The sequence below is a fragment of the Alligator sinensis genome, unplaced genomic scaffold (assembly GCF_000455745.1).
Source record: "Alligator sinensis unplaced genomic scaffold, ASM45574v1 scaffold720_1, whole genome shotgun sequence".
Classification (NCBI taxonomy): Eukaryota; Metazoa; Chordata; order Crocodylia; family Alligatoridae; genus Alligator; species Alligator sinensis.
In genome coordinates this window covers 1,209,873-1,225,807 of record NW_005842026.1, presented here as the reverse complement: position 1 = coordinate 1,225,807, position 15,935 = coordinate 1,209,873, and the positions used below count along the sequence as shown (strand labels likewise).

The 15,935-nt window shown below is 44.4% G+C and overlaps 1 protein-coding gene across 2 annotated transcripts in view; it reads left to right on the top strand.

Annotated features, from left to right (window-relative positions):
- Nucleotides 1-500: 500 nt before the first annotated feature.
- AKAP6 (A-kinase anchoring protein 6) overlaps nucleotides 501-15,935 on the top strand; it is a 488,303-nt gene continuing 472,868 nt past the window's right edge. For both annotated transcript variants that reach the window (XM_025202476.1, XM_025202473.1), the window contains exon 1: nucleotides 501-599. The gene's annotated coding sequence lies outside the window, so the exon portion shown is untranslated. The remainder of the gene's footprint in view (nucleotides 600-15,935) is intronic.

The window sequence follows — 15,935 nt, the reverse complement described above, 5'->3', positions numbered from 1 at the left end:
TCAGCTTTTACGGGCAGTCAGGAGCAAATAAGTATGAATTTTTATGGGCCCTGCATGCCGGATAGAATGGCCTGGTGGGCCAGATCCATCCCACAGGCCATATTTTGCCCACCCTGGCCTAATCCATAAACTAAATTGATTTCTTTAACTCAACATATGAAAGTGCTTAAAATGTATTTTCCTTTATGGTGAGTTGAAGTACTGTTCAATGTTAGTGGCTTCTTCTCAGATATGGAGCTATAGGTCTCTGGGTACACTGTCCCAGAAGTATGAGCCAGACTGGCTCTCTGATCTCCCTCGGAGGTTCCACAGGAATAAAGTTGTTGGCTGCTATGAGCCATCAAAGCTGTTAGAAGATAGTCCTGGGATAAGGAGGCTCTCAGCCTGTAGAGGGCTGAGACTCAACTGCAGGTAGTCAACAGTTGCCTGCATGGGAGGCTGGGACCAGCTGTAGTTGATAACCAGGAAATGAGAGTGGAGCTAGAGGGTGAGTTGTGAGCTCCAGGAGGGAAAGCGAGAGAGAAGAAAGGAGACTACTGTGCTGAGGGAGAAGTACAGAGTCTGGGTTGCTTCTCTTGAAGTCTGATGAATGACCACAGGTTTTGGTTTTGCTTTTGTTTGTTATTTGCACACTTGCTTATTTTGGTTTGTTTGGTATGGGAACAAGGCTGGCCATGTAAAAATCTGACTGGAAACCTGAACTCAGAGCTGATTGGCCTTGGTGAGAAAGCTGGGCCTGCTTATATGTGGCCCTGCTTATACGTAGTTTCTTGCTCTCTTTCTATAGAAACATTTTCATTTTTGGTGTAAATTTTTATTTAAAAATTAATTTTAAAACTAAACACTGTCTAGCTTTACCAGCAGGTTTTTATTGTTTTTTTCAACAAAATAAGGACATTTTCTGCAACAATATATATTTTTTTCATTGCAAGCAATATTTTTGTTGTTGAAAACTGTTTCAATGAAAAATTTTCAGATATCCCCAGCTGTGAATATTTTTTCTCATCTACCCTTGTTGAAGCCAGGGAGTATGGGGCTTGCATTTATGGTCAGGAAAAAAAAGGCAAGTCCCATCCAAGACTGAGCTAACTCATGAGAGCTACCTTTCATCTGGCATAGTTGTCAATATTTGCCAAAGTTAAATAAAGTTATATTTTGCCTAAGCAAATTTTAGAAAAAGAGAGAAACTTAAAATGAGTAAATTGCCCAAAGTGAGTATGCAATTTTGTTTACTTACATTAATGTATTTTATCTTTAAAAAGTACTTTATTGGATGAAAAAAATTGATCTTATCAGTTATTGTGAAGCTATTGTCTTCTGGCCTTTTTATTTACATGTAATTTGGCCCCTTTTCTTACCCGTGTTACTTTCATACTCATTCAGCTAACAGAGGTATCTTGCTGGTTTGCAACACCTGCCTTTTGAGTAAACTATGAATGGAAGAAAAATGTTCTAGTCATGCCTCACTGTAAGCAGTATAATCTCATATTGCTTTTCTCCTTGAGCAGGAGAAAAAATCACTTGGTTATCTCCCACTTTGATAATTAATGAAGAATTCATTGCCTGAGGATTTTATTTCTTAGTTTTAAATACCTGGATAGTTAGTCTTATAGTTCCGGGGCCACTCAGAAGTTGGTTGTAACCATTATTGGTCAACTGTGTGGTCTTTCTGCCACCTTGTGGAGAAGGATCACTAAACTTTTAAGATGCAAAAATCTGGAACTCTTGGTTCAAAAATGATACCTTTTATTAGACCAAGTAGGAAATTGCAAAAAAAATTATCATTTTCTGCAAGCTTTCAGGCTCAAGGGCCCTTCATCAGGCTCTGGGAAAATTAAAGATGGTAAAAAGCCCCCATAGGTAGGAAAGACACTTCATTTGTACATAGAGGTAGATGAAGATGGAAAATCTGTCCCTCTGGGTCCGTGAAAGTGCCTCTGAGTTGCTCTTTGTTGTGTAGATCAGGTAGGATTCCTTCCCTGGAGGTGTCTGATGGCAAGCAGGGAGGCTTAAAAATCTTTTTTGTTGTTTTGCAATGAAGTTTAAAATTCAGAATCGGCTAAAATTTGGCATCTTCCATGTTTCAGGGATGTATTTGGTAGCCGTGTTGGTCTGCAATGAAAAGAAATGCAAAAATATAGAACTCTTGGTTCATAAATTATACCTTTTAAGATTTTAAAACTTTTCTAAACTTTATAAAGATTTTTCTAAGCTTTTAAGATTGCATACAAACAAGAATACTACATAGAAACCAGGATATTTCAATGTATGCTGTTACCATCTGTGTCCAGTGACTACCACAGCAGGGTAAAGACCATTAAATACAAGTGTTTAAAGGACTCAAATTTTTTGTGTAATGGTAAAATGAGCTGAGGTCTCTTCTGGAAAGTCAGTATTTGAACTAGTGACAATTGTCCAAAGTGTATCATCATATTTGTTCCACCATCTCTGTTTTCTTAATCTCCTTTCTTCTAGGTCATTATATCAGTCCTTCTGGTAGTCTACTTTTTACATTATAGATGCTACCATCTTCCTTATACAGACATGCTACCTCCATCTGTTTGATTTAATAACTTGTTTTATAATGGGCACTTTGCCTTAGCCCAAACTATTAAAATCAGGGGAATCACTATACTAAGAAACAAGCAAACATACATATTGACAAGTACATGAATTAATCAGTACCACCTGTCATTTATTTCCCTCTTCTAATTCTTCCAGCATTCTGACCTGGAGGTAAACACTAGGCCTGTGCGAAGCAGCTAGTATTTGCTTTGGATTTGGATTCGACTGATTCGGGGTACAGTGATTCGAATCACTGTCCTGATTCGATTTGGCCGAATCTCCAAATCAGCCAGGCCCATCCCCCGCCCCTCTCCCAGCCCAGCAATGGCTGTCCCGCCTGCCCCAGCTCCCAGAACTTGGGGGGGGTGGGGAAGCCCTGGCTCAGCAGGTGCTGCTGGGCAGGAGGCAATCCCCACTGCCCCATAAGCTCCCAAACCTCCCCACCACTCCTCCAGCCCCGTCATGGATGCCTCGCTCAGGCCAGCTCCAGCCCTTCAAGAAAAAAAAACCTGAAGAAACCCTGGGCCTCATCACTCCTGCCAGTGGAGGCAATCCCTGCTGCCCCACGTGACATGGTGGTTCTGCATGAGCCCCTCGAAGCCCTGAGGTTGCACAAGGAGTTGTGAGCCCTGGGGCTTTTCTCAGCTTTTTTTTTTCTTAAAGGGCTGGAGGCAGCTGGGGGGGAGGAGGTGGGGGTTAAGGGGGCTCATGCAGAGCCTGTCATGCAGCGTGGGGCAGTAAGAGGAAGTGGGGATCGCCCCCCACCCGGCAGCACCTGGTGAGCACTGGGGCTTTTCTTTAAAGTATGGAGCTGGGGTGGGCAGGGGCAGCCATTCAAGAGGCTGGGGGGGCTGACAGGGGTCCCCCCCCATGGTCCCTGCCCGTCTCCTCTAGCCCCCTTTCCCCCACCTCTAGTAATTACCAGGTCAGGTGGCTGCAGCTCCCTGCTGCAGCCACCAGGGACTGCCTGAATCATCAAAGTTCTCCAAATCTTTGCTGAAGATTCGGAGAGCTTTGAATCAATTCAGACCTTTAAATTGGTCCTCTGATTCGATTCAGAGATTCAGCCACCAAATTGGGCCGAATCTCCTCCGAATCGAATCGCCACCCAAAGCTTCACACGGCCCTAGTAAACACTAAAATAATACTGCTGCCAAGTAAGGGTAATTGCTGTGGAAGTTAAATGGGGTGTCATTTCTGGATGAAGTTTAATTTATTTGGAGTGGCTTTTTGAATACTTTCTTTATCCTCCTTATTACACCTATAGAGAAGTTCAGCTTGCTAGGTATGTGCTCTACTTGTAATGTCAGGTCAGCTTTCCTGTGTGACCTTATGCAGCACAGAAGGGACAATATCAAGTCTTGCTGAGCCCTGGTGACCTCCCAGAGGCACAATGCTTCCCAGAACTCCCTGGCACAGAAAGGGAGCATGCTCCTTCCACAACAGCTGCAATGTGTTCTCTGCGTCACAAGCAAGAGCAAATTCAAAATCAGATTGTTCAGTGTTCTGTACTTAATCTTTCATAGCTAATGTAATTTTAACTGTGGGCCAAGATAACAATTGGCCAGCAAAATAGACACACCCTCAATAGAATGAAAATGAAGCAAAGAATCCCAGGGCTGTCTGCAGCTATTTATTTCCTTGTATGACAGAGTAGATTAACTTGCTATATTGCAAGAGGAAATTCCAATACTGAAACATTTGGTGTCATATTATCAACTTTAGCAGCAGTCAGAGAAAATATGCTAGACTTCTTTTCTGGTATAATTATTGCCATCAGTTGTTATTAATTAACTACTAGTTGCCTCTAGCCAAGCTACTATTCATTATAAAGAACTAGTCCTCCTATGAAGTATTAAGTGTCTGGGTGACCTCTCATTCCATGAAGAGAACTTTCTAAAGTTGTTTGCATAGAAGGTCTAAGGGAGCTGCAAAGGAGGAAACAGATGAAATGACCTTCAAACCTTTCAGATCTTGGGAGCCATAAGAAGGGGAGTTTCCAATCCAACAGGGGGATTGTTCCTTTATTGTACTTTGCTCCTCTGCAGTCTTTCTCTTCTTGAGGCCCTTGGGTGAGCATGCGAATGCATTGGCACAATTCATACTGCGTATGTCAGAGAAGGAAATGGATAGCTGTACTGTGGGAAGGAGGAACTCTCCAGAGGCAGTTTCTTTCAAGCTGTGAGCCTACCCTTACAGTAAAAGGAAGAGCCTGCCCCACCTCAAGGAACTCCAAGCAGAACACATTTGACATAATTTTGTGAGATGGGAGAATGATGCAACAGAACTGCCAAGTGTCTGTCTTTCTGTATCCAGAAAAGAGGCATTCACTGCCCTGTCCACTAAAGCAAGCAAGGGGGACTGACTGGGGAGAACAAGACCCTGGCATCATCTTGTAGTCAGTGAAGTTGTAAGATGGGATTCAGCATTGTGAAATATTAAAAAAAAAAAAATTAAAAGTATTTAGAATGCCATAGCACCTAGAAGCTCTACCCTGGGAGCTAGGACTTGGTATATGCTAAGTATTGCACAGCCCATCATTTTGTTACAGGAAATCATGTTTACCTTGGAACTTATCCAAAACATCTGAAGAGGTTTTGTCATAAATGAGAAATTCTGTGTTGCGTTAAAATACACACAGTTCTCAGAAGCCACTTAATTTAAAATTGGTACATCAGCCAGTGAGAATAAATCATTTGCCACTTTGACTTGGTGTATGCTGTGTTCTGTAAGGCAGAGCAGCTGGAATCTATACCAGGAGTGTCCTACCTGTGCCAGAAGTGCCATGGGCAGCCTCTGTGTGGTACACAGCAGCCTGGGGAGGTGTCGAGCAGCACAGTGGCAGATGAGGGCAGGGAACAGAAAACAGAGCAGCAGGTTGGGCATGGTGCACCAGGCCAGAAACAGAAAGCAGAGCTGCTAGGCTACCATCCCATCTACCCCCAGATTCCTCCTGCTGCCTGGATCACTGCCTGATGGCCCCTTCTGCCTACCCATTGGTCCCTGGATAGCCCCCAGCCTTGCAATTGGCCCGCTCATGGATAGCAAACCTGCTGCCCCAGTCAGCCACAGAGTGTGGGGGGAGGCTCTCGTTCCCTGCCGGCTCCGGGGATTCCTGCATCTTGTGCCATCCCTGCATGCCCAGATCCAGCCACTGTTGTGCCTCTGGGCTGAAGAGGACAGGCATATATGGTGGGGATTTAAGGAGCTGTGGGTTCTGATGGGGGCTATATCTGGGTGCATAGAGGTGGTGCAGGCTGCAGGGAGCCTGGGAACAGGCAGGGAGGGGGACCCCCCCACCCCCCTGCCATCTGCTACCACTGCTCTCAGGCTGGTTGGGGTGGCAGGGAGGTGATTTGAGGGTGGAGAGACTGTTTGTGTGGGGTGGGGGATGTGATCCAGGGGCTGATGGGAGGGCAGAGGGGGTAATCCAAGTGACCAGAGGGGGAGGGGCTTCTTCCCCTTCCCCCTATCTCTTTGGCCTATGGCATGGCTAGGGCCTTGGCAAGCAGGTCAAGAATAAGCAAACTTGCAGGTCCTAGCCACTCCCCTGGTTATCAGCAGTCTAGCCTCAGGTCTGAGCAGTGTCTGTTAGAGAGGGTGTTAGCACTTAATGTGTGACTGCTCACAGCATGTGCTAACTTGAACGTACACTAATTCTGAGGAATGTTAGACTATGTGGAATCTCACCCTAACTCGGTTTTGAAAGTTGAAATAGGCTCGTAAGTCACATAGGCCCTTCTAAAAATCTACCACAGGGCCAGTCTTACCTCGGTGACTATACAATGTACTATGAAATGGTACTTTCATCTATAATCAAAGCATTCGTGCTTCATTTGTTAGCATAGATCAAAAAAGGGATGTATATTGGGGAGACAAGGTTAGCAGGAAAGGACAGTACTCTTCTGCAAACTATAGAATGGGTTTAGTGTCTGCTTAAATGAGTTTACAGTGGTCCATAAATTTATGAATCTACCTAAGTCTTCACAGACTGAGCACCTTGACCTGGGATGTATGAAGTATGTATTTCCTCCCCAGAGGAAACAGTAGCAGCTTAATGCTCTGTTCTGTGTACTGTGCATATAAAAGTTTACAACAGGAGGAGTTGCAATCAGACTTCACACACACAACTGATTTGGGGAGAATTTTCTACATCTTGTTTCAATTAAGAGTGCTGGAGAGAGAGAAAAAAGAAGGTAAGAGGAGGAGAGACTAGCTTGCCCACTATTAAATTGACCCTGTAGTCCAGGGGATGGTGTACTGCACAGGGAGCCCAAGACAAATTAAAATCTCTTATTTTCTTCCTATTTATATTTCAGGGCACTTTTTTTCTTTTAAAAAAATTACAACTCAACATGATGTGCTGAAATGTGCTACTATCTCTCTGAGCCACTTCAGTGCAGCTGAATCCTTTGTAAATGTTCTACCTGTCGGCCCCTTACCCATAGTAAGTGAAGCTAAACTGCCCGGAGATGTTCCTGTTTCACTTATGGGTAAATTGCTGTAGTTTAGCTTTTCTTATGATGGGCTCAGGAGTGGTAAGTCCCTATTCCTCTCCTGCTGCTTTCAAAGAGGGTAATTGTACCCTTGTCCATGCTCTGGATTTTCTTTTGCTTATGGTATTGATTGGTGCAGAAGGTTAAGAAAAATGAATGCCTGACCTAGCAAGCTGCTGTGGTTGTGTGCGCCTCAGTGGAATGTTTTTCAGGATTGAGGCTGACACCTACCAGCTTATATTCACATCTGCTACTTCTACCAGCATTTAATAGAAGCAAATGATAGTTTAACGTAGATGTCACAGAGATGTTTTTCAGGGTTCCTCAGAAGAACCTTGTTAAACTTGTCATGTCATTGATACCATGGCAAAAGAGCAATGCCTTCTCTAATCTGATTTTTAAAACAACTCTCAGTGACATTCTCAAGGGGGCTCCTGGGATCCTCTAGCTAAAATTCTGTCACCAAATTTAAAGGAAGGATGCCTGGAGCAATACATCTTCCTCTGATAGTTTTGCTGGATGTGGCTTAATTAGCAGATAAAAATGCATCTGAGAAACCATTTAAATAGTGGAATGGCCGAGTTTGCACCAAGTGGTGGGCAGTTTCATGAATTGCTCCCAGGCAGAGAACCTATGCAGACTTATTCCACTCCTCACTTTACAAGGTTTTGATTTCTACATCCTCTCTAAATGATGTATGTTGACTAATATGCTATGCAAATAAGGTGCAATTCTTACAGTGTAAGGAGCCTGTATAAACTTCTCCAGCAAAGGACAGCTTAATACTTGATTATTTGCCAGTACCCTCAGACTTCAGAGCTGCCTTCTTGGGTCTGCAATGAGCACTTTGTGCAAAGAATCCTGACACCACGTGGAGCTATGCACTTGATCAGGGCCTTCATTGTGATTACAAGCAAATACTTTTGTTTAAATGGGAAAAGTGCTTGTTTAAAAATTTAACAAGGTGATTGAAGGTTGGCATCACAGGGCTGATTGGAGACAGGACTGAATTAGAAATGCAAGGTGAAGTGGCAGTAGGTTATAAAGAAGACGAGCCATCTGTTTGCCATTAAGAAGGGAAAGCCAATTGGATGAAATGTTCTGAGAGACAAACTAGGAAAATATCTCCGCATCAAGGTTCTAAATGAATATGAGTAGAGCAAGGCTGCGTTTGTCAAAGTTATCTTAGAGAAGTTATGCAGAAAAGCTGAAAGATGGATGCTTTGTCTCTCTAGGTTCTCAAACCCGGTCTAAGTCAAAACTGATGCCCAGGTTGGCAACCTGGTGGGCAGGCCAGATGATGGTGTTCCACAATGTAAATTTATTTCTACATTTCAGCTGTTTCATGCAGATTGGCTCTGTTGCCCATCACTTTAGCCATTGGACCTTCTTCTTTCCACTTCCACTGAGCAAGATGTCCTACTAGAAAGGTCTTGTAAGTGCTGATGACTGGTGAGATAAATTTATCCTGCTTCCATGCAGGGTTATGAACTTGAGGTCATATCCAGATTGGTGGTCAAGGGCAACTTTAATTTTGTGAGTAAAGCAGTTTCTTGGGAGAAGAGAAACATGGCTCTCAAGTCCCACAGGGGGTCCAAAACTCAGTCTTTCATCTAGTGGGCAAGTGCTCCAACTACTAGGCCATTGTGCAAAAAGTGAGTTGCACAGGGAGAGGGACTAGGTGTGGGAGAGGTACCAAGTGATTAGAAGCACTTAATGAACAGCTTGAGGCAGATGTCAAAGCTCTGGAAAAGGGCAGGAATCCAGATAGAGCCTTGTGCTTAGTGTTTCGTATTTGCTATATCTAGGTACCTCCAGGATTTCTGAATCGCTCTTTAGAAGCACTAAGGTCTCTTCATTGATTGTATAGGGAACCAGCCTACTTAACTATGATGATTTGGATTGCTCTGTTGGGAAAAGTGCCTAATTTTGGGGGCGTTACAATGCTAGTGTAGTGGTACCCATGAGACCAAGTTGGACCTGTCCCTTGATGCCTTCTGAGGTCCATTTCATCCCTCCATTTCTATTATTTTGGTGAAGTGGAAATTTTAATTTGGTAACACCACCTGTTAGAGAGACTGTGGTACGATGAATCGGACACTGCTGGAAGACAGGTGATTTTATTTGTTCTTTTTCCAACTTGCTCTGTAGTCTTAGAAAAATCATTCATCTCTCCCTGCCTCAGTTTCCTCAACTGTTAAATGGGCAAAATTAAACTTGCCCTTCTTTGTATTTTCAGGCTTTCAAAGTAATAGAGCTATTTATTATTATGATGATCCCAAGCAAACTGCAGTTATGATACCAGCTGCAGAGAACATAAAAGAATTGAAGTCCAGGTCCCTCTGCATATACACATCCAATATTGTCATTGGGCCAGTGGGTCCAGGAGTCTAACTTAAAGTCAAGCATGGACCTTTAGCTTTATGTTCCAAGCCTGTCGGATAGTTAAAGCAGCCAATTAAAAAAATAAAACACACAGAAAACTGAGTAACTTCATATAGCGGGCAAATAAAAACACTTGTCCTTTTGATCATTATTATAAAAAGAGTGGGCAGATATTGTGGTTTGCTGGGTAGGTAAATGTTCATGATACTGCTGCAAGGGTGATTAAAGATTTATTTCTTGTTTCTTTCTGGCATTTTAAAATGTTCTTGAAATATTGTGAAACTCCCAGTATATGAATGAACTGGGGTCCTTCTCTATTCCTCTTGTCTTGTAAATAGATCTAATACAGTAGATGATTATTATTAACTGAAAGACTCTTATTTGTAGGGATTACAATAACCTATTTGGTTAGACTGTACAGTAACCAATTTCATTGACCTAAATTTCTAGAGAGAATAAGAAGGATGCTAATACATCCTAATACATAAGATTCCGGATTTCCTTTTAATTAAATTTGAAAATTATCTCCTGTTGAGGAAATCCACTTTGAGAATTGACAGCCTTTTAATTTTCAGGATATCAAGGATTGTATGTGTAGTCATAAAACTACCATTAAAAAAGTAGTATGATAAAATGATTTAACATTTCACCTGGGAGCCATTTGTTCTATCACCAAACTGCCTAAAACACAGCCAAGCATGTTTTAAATGAACACTGTTCAGGTGGCAAAGGTAAGCACTCAAAAATCAGGGCATACTAGAATTAAGATTGCAGGTATGACATTCATTTTGTCTCCTTATGCTACACTCTTTACATGATCGGATACTATTTCCTCATTTACTGCATAGGGTGGACCTGCTCTGAGGTTGAATCAGGATTGCATAGTGAAGGGAACTGCTGCAGATAGGATCCCTGCCTCTTTTGTTGCAGAAGCTGGGAGGTAAATAATAAATGAGCTGGGGAACTGCAGCGAGAGAGAGGTTAGTTAAATGATGCCCTAGAGCAGTGGTTCTCAACGGGGTTTTTTGGTACCAGGACCCATTTGTAATCATCAATGACCCAGTAAATAGTTTAAATAGAAAACACACAAGTGTTTTGGCCCCCAAATACTTATTACACACAAGTTAAAGCAGCTCAGCTGTCTTAAAGATGGAAATCAATATCAACAGAGAAACATTAACAGCAATATCAACATTACCCCCAAGTGACATTCATGTTTTTCCATGCTTTTCTGTGATTGTTTGCAATCCTTTCATATATTTTTGTGACCCACTTTTGGGTCGTGGCCCACTGGTTGAGAAATGCTGCCATAGATAACTGCGTTCTAACTCTGCTGCTGGTATAGAGTCTATATGCTAATCAAGTCACTTTAAGCTAAACTTTTTGTACGTGCTCTTCCTCTATTCCTTCCCTATGTGCCTGAATTGAAGTCTTGGGAACTGATTTACAAAAATGCTGAGAACTTGCAGACCAAATCAAAATCAATAGGACCTGTGCTTTGAACAAAGTGCTATACAAGGCTATGTGCTCTGAAAAAGATCCCCAATAGTTCTCACTGGGCAGAATAATTGAGTGAGCATTTTGATTTCAGTCTCTGTGCAGAGATGGAACCAGAAGGGGTGCAGTGATATGGTCCCATTGCCTCTCCCCCCTCGCCCCACCTTTGGCTGTGTTGCATGTTTGCTCTTGGCTCAGGGTCTGGCTCAAGCCCCTCCTTTCACACAGCTCTAGAGCAGTGCTGCTGCTCATCACCTCCTTTCCCCTGCTGTGGAATTCAGGGGGAAGGGTGAACGGCAGCAGAGCTCGCCACATGGGCTCTGGAGCTGCTTGATCAAAACTCGCATCACATGTGGCACAATTAAAGTGGAGGGACTGTAATCCCTTTCCTGGATTGGCTAGTATGTCTGTGCCTGTCCTCCTCTCCTATAAAAACTGGAGTAAGGCAATATGCCATCTAATGAGAGACTTCTGAAAAGTAATACATTATTATTTGTTTAACACTCTACTGATGAGTGCTATAGAAAAGTGCATTGAAAATCTGTCTTCAGAACTGGGTTTTGACTTGGTGCAGTAAAAGAAGTCTGGGTGCTGGGGCATTTATAGACCTGCTCTGGGAGGTGTTGAGGTGGGGAGGGGGAACAGCACTTCTATTAGCAGGCTTTTAGAGCTGTTCTAATTAAAGCACCCAAAGCATCATGTGTATCAGCATCCCTGCACTGAAAAATGGTGGTGGGGGAGCTTTAACTAAAGCTTGTTGATCGAGCTTTAGTTAAAATGCCCCTACCACCATTTTTCAGCATGGAGATGATAATACACTTGATGCTGGAACATGGTAACTACTAGGGCTGTGCAAAGCTTCAGTCGCTGATTTAATTTGATGGAGATTCGGCCTGATTCAGTGGCCGAATCTCTGAATCTGAATTGAATCAGGAGACCCTTTAATCTCTCTGAATCAATTCGGAGAGATTCAATGATTCAGACATAGACGCAGCTTTAAATGCTGTTTCTACATACCTCAAGGTACCAGGTAGCTCGTGAATGCTGAGATGCTGGGGCAGATGGAGCATCCCACAGGAGCACGGTAGGGAGGGGTCCCGGTGCACTCAGCGGTGGACCCAGAAGTGGACCAGAAGCACTTCCGGTGCACTTCTGGGTTCACTGCAAAGCATGCAGGGGACCCTCCCCTTGCCCTCTGGCTTGGTGACTGGTGCCTCCTGGGTCTGGGGGAGGCACCTGGGGTCTTCCCATGGCCAATCGCTAAGCTGGGGGGTGCGGGGGGGGGGACCCACTTGGCAGTGGACCTGGAAGTGCACAAGAAATACTTCCAGTCTACTTCTGGGTCTGCTGCCAAGTGCACAGCCCCCCACCCCTGTAGGATGCTCCATCCATCCCACCATCACAGTTTTCATGAGCTGTGCCTGGTACATTGAGGTATGTAGACATAGCTTTAAGTATTTTTTCTATGGCCAAATCACTGATTTATTTATTTTTTCCAAATCAGCATTGAATTTTCAGATTCAGATTTGGCCAGATCAAATCGGGACAGTGATCTGAATCAACGAATTGAATATGGCCTGTTTCGCACACCCCTAGTAACTACCATGCTCTAGCAGACTCAATTAATCAAATCTGCTCCAATGCGCTATACTTACAGCACATTAGAGCAGCCTCCCTGCATGTGTATAGGAGCCCTATAGAGACTAGTGAGGTTAATAGTGAATAGTTGCTCATTAATTGAGCCTTGTCCATCTGTCCAATAGAAAAATAGCATGTTATCCTGGAATTAGATTTTACTTCAAATGACATGCACAAGGGGGGAAAATTAAGATTGCTGTATCACTGTTAAATCCTTATCTTTGGTTCTCTGTCTCAGTCTAATTTTCTTTTTCTACTCGTGCTCTGCCTCCAACGTGAAAGCTTCCCTCTCTGGGCTCTTCGTTCAAGTCTGAATCTTGCCTGAAATGTCCCAGTGCTCCTCCTACTAGTCTTAGCCACAGCTTTTCTCCCTCTTCTCCAGTCCCAGTCTCACCAAGCTCCTGGTCCCAATATATGACTTTTCCCCCAGATCTGTTTTTTGCCCCCCCTGAATTTTTATCAGGGAAGTTCATCATCCTCTTTGCATGAAGTGCTGGAGGAAGGTCATTGGAAGGACAGTACTCTTAGTTTCAGTGTTTGCTCCCAGCCCATCTTAGAACATCTTGACCCAGCCCATCTTGACCAGGAGTTTGCCAGGGAATTGGCTAAGGACGTGCGCTCCCGGTGTATGGTTGTCATGGGAGACTTTAACTACCCAGACATCTTGTGGCAGGCGCACTCAGCCAAATCCAAGTGGTCACAAAGCTTTCTCTTGTGTGGATGACCTCTATCTGACGCAGGAGGTCTACAGGCCGACGAGAGGTAAAGCACTGCTCGACCTGGTACTAGCAACCGGGGATGACCTAATCAGCAACCTAATGATTGAAGGGAAGCTGGGTGACGGTGACCACGAGCTGATCACCTTCACCATCCTCCGTAAAGCTGGCAAGTCAGTCAGTGATACAGAAGTCCTCAACTTCAGGAAAGCTGACTTTGACAAGCTAAGGAGGCTTGTCAGTGAGGCCCTAAAGGGCCACAACCCAAATAGAAGGGATGTTCAGGATGAGTGACTGCTCCTCAAGGGAGCAATCCTGGATGCGCAAGCAAAGTCTATCCTGTCTCAGAGGAAAGGCAGCAAAAGGGAACAGCAGCTCCCTTGGCTCTCCAGGGAACTAGCAGACCTCCTGTGTCTTAAAAGGAAGACTTACAAAGGATGGAAGACTGGAACCACCACCAAAGAGGAATACTCTGCTCTGGTTTGGACCTGCAGAGAGCAAACTAGGAAAGCCAAGGCTGCGATGGAACTCCAGCTAGCTACAAATATCAAGGACAATAAAAAGTCCTTTTTTAGATATGTGGGGAGCCAGAGGAAAAGCAATGGCAACACTGGACCCCTGCTAAACTAGATGGGACAACTGACAACTGATGCCCAGGAAAAAGCAAACTTGCTAAATGGGTACTTTGCACCAGTTTTTCACCAGTCCCATGGGATAACCCTGCCCACTGCGGGACAGGGAGGCCCAGGTGAGGGAGATTCCTTACCATCCATCAAAGCTGACCTCATGAAGGAACAACTTGAAAGGCTGGATACCTTCAAGTCAGCTCGCCCTGATGATTTACACCCAAGGGTATTCAAAAGAGCTGGCAAGCATCATAACTCAGCCCCTGGCACAAATCTTTGAGAACTCCTGGTGCTCTGGTGAAGTGCCTGATGATTGGAAGAAGGCGAATGTGGTGCCTATCTTCAAAAAAGGGAGGAAAGTAGATCCGGCAAACTACAGACCCATTAACCTGGCCTCTATCTTGGGGAAGGTCTTGGAAAAGATTATCAAAAAGGCTATCCTATACAGGCTAGCTGATGGCAATATCCTGAGGGATACCCAGCATGGGTTTGTTGCAGGTAGGTCTTGCTTGACCAATCTCATTGCCTTTTACGACCAGGTGACCTATCACCTGGACAAGGGGGAAGAAATTGATGTCATATCTTGACTTCAAAAAAACCTTTGATCCGGTATCCCATGATCACCTCTTGGCAAAACTGGCTAACTACGGCCTCAAACTCACCATGATCCACTGGCTGGGGAACTGGCTCCGCAGCAGCACTCAGACGGTGGTGGTTCATGGAAGTTAAATCATCGTGGTGCGCTGTGACCAGTGGGGTTCCTCAAGCCACTGTGCTAGGGCCTTTACTTTTTAACATCTTCATCAATGATGTAGACATTGGAGTCAGAAGCGGGCTGGCCAAGTTCGCCAATGACACCAAACTCTGGGGTAAAGCATCCACAACTGAGGACAGTAGGGTGATCCAAGCAGATCTTGACAGGCTCACAAAATGGGCGGACGAGAATCTGATGGTTTTTAACACAGAAAAATGTAAGGTTCTCCACCTTAGGAGGAAAAACCTGCAGCCTGCTTATAGGCTCAGCAGTGCTATGCTGGTTAGCACTACAGATGAAATGGACTTGGGGGTCATGATTGACCACAAGATGAACATGAGCCTTCAATGTGATGCTGTGGCTAGTAAAGCAAGCAAAACGCTGGCTTGCATCCATAGGTGCTTCTCAAGTAAATCCCAGGACGGCATTCTCTCATTGTACTCGGCCTTGGTGAGGCCACAGCTGGAGTAGTGTGTCCAGTTTTGGGCTCCACAATTCAAAAATGATGTGGAGAAGCTTGAGAGAGTGCAGGGGGGAGCCATGTGCATAATTAGAGGTCAGGATAACAGACCTTATGACGAGAGGCTGAGAGCCATGGGACTCTTCAGCCTGGAAAAGCACAGGCTCAGGGGCAATCTGGTGGCCACCTATAAGTTTATCATTCACCAGGATCTGGGGGAACATCTGTTCATCAGAGCGCCCCAAGAGCTGGACATAAGGAAGAACTTCTTTACTGTCTGAGCCCCCAAGGCTTGGAATAGACTGCCACTGGAGGCAGTTCAAGCACCCACTTTGAACGCCTTCAAGACACTTGGATGCCTATCTTGCTGGGATCCTATGATCCCTGCTGACTTTCTGTCCCTGGGCAGGGGGCTGGACTCTGATCCTCTGGGGTCCCTTCCAGCCTGAATGTGTATGAAATCTATGAAACAGCTGTTAGCTGCTACTTTAAGGAGACTTCCTGAGACCTGGATCAGACTAGCTCAGTTTCTCTGTGAGGAAGGTTCAAGTGTAATCTAGTTACTACAAGGAGGCTGGAATATGGTTTTAGCTATTAGGGCATGGAGCAAGCTCACTTACTGTGTGGGGCTTGGTGTATGTGTAATCTGATTAGCTCTGAGACAGTACACCATACTTAGTGGGGACTTAATTCCACTAGTTTATCTGTCAAGACTTAGTGAGTTTCTACTAAGTACATAGTTTCATAATAGCTAGGGTCAGGAGGGACCTGAACAGATCATCTAGCCTGACCCCCTGC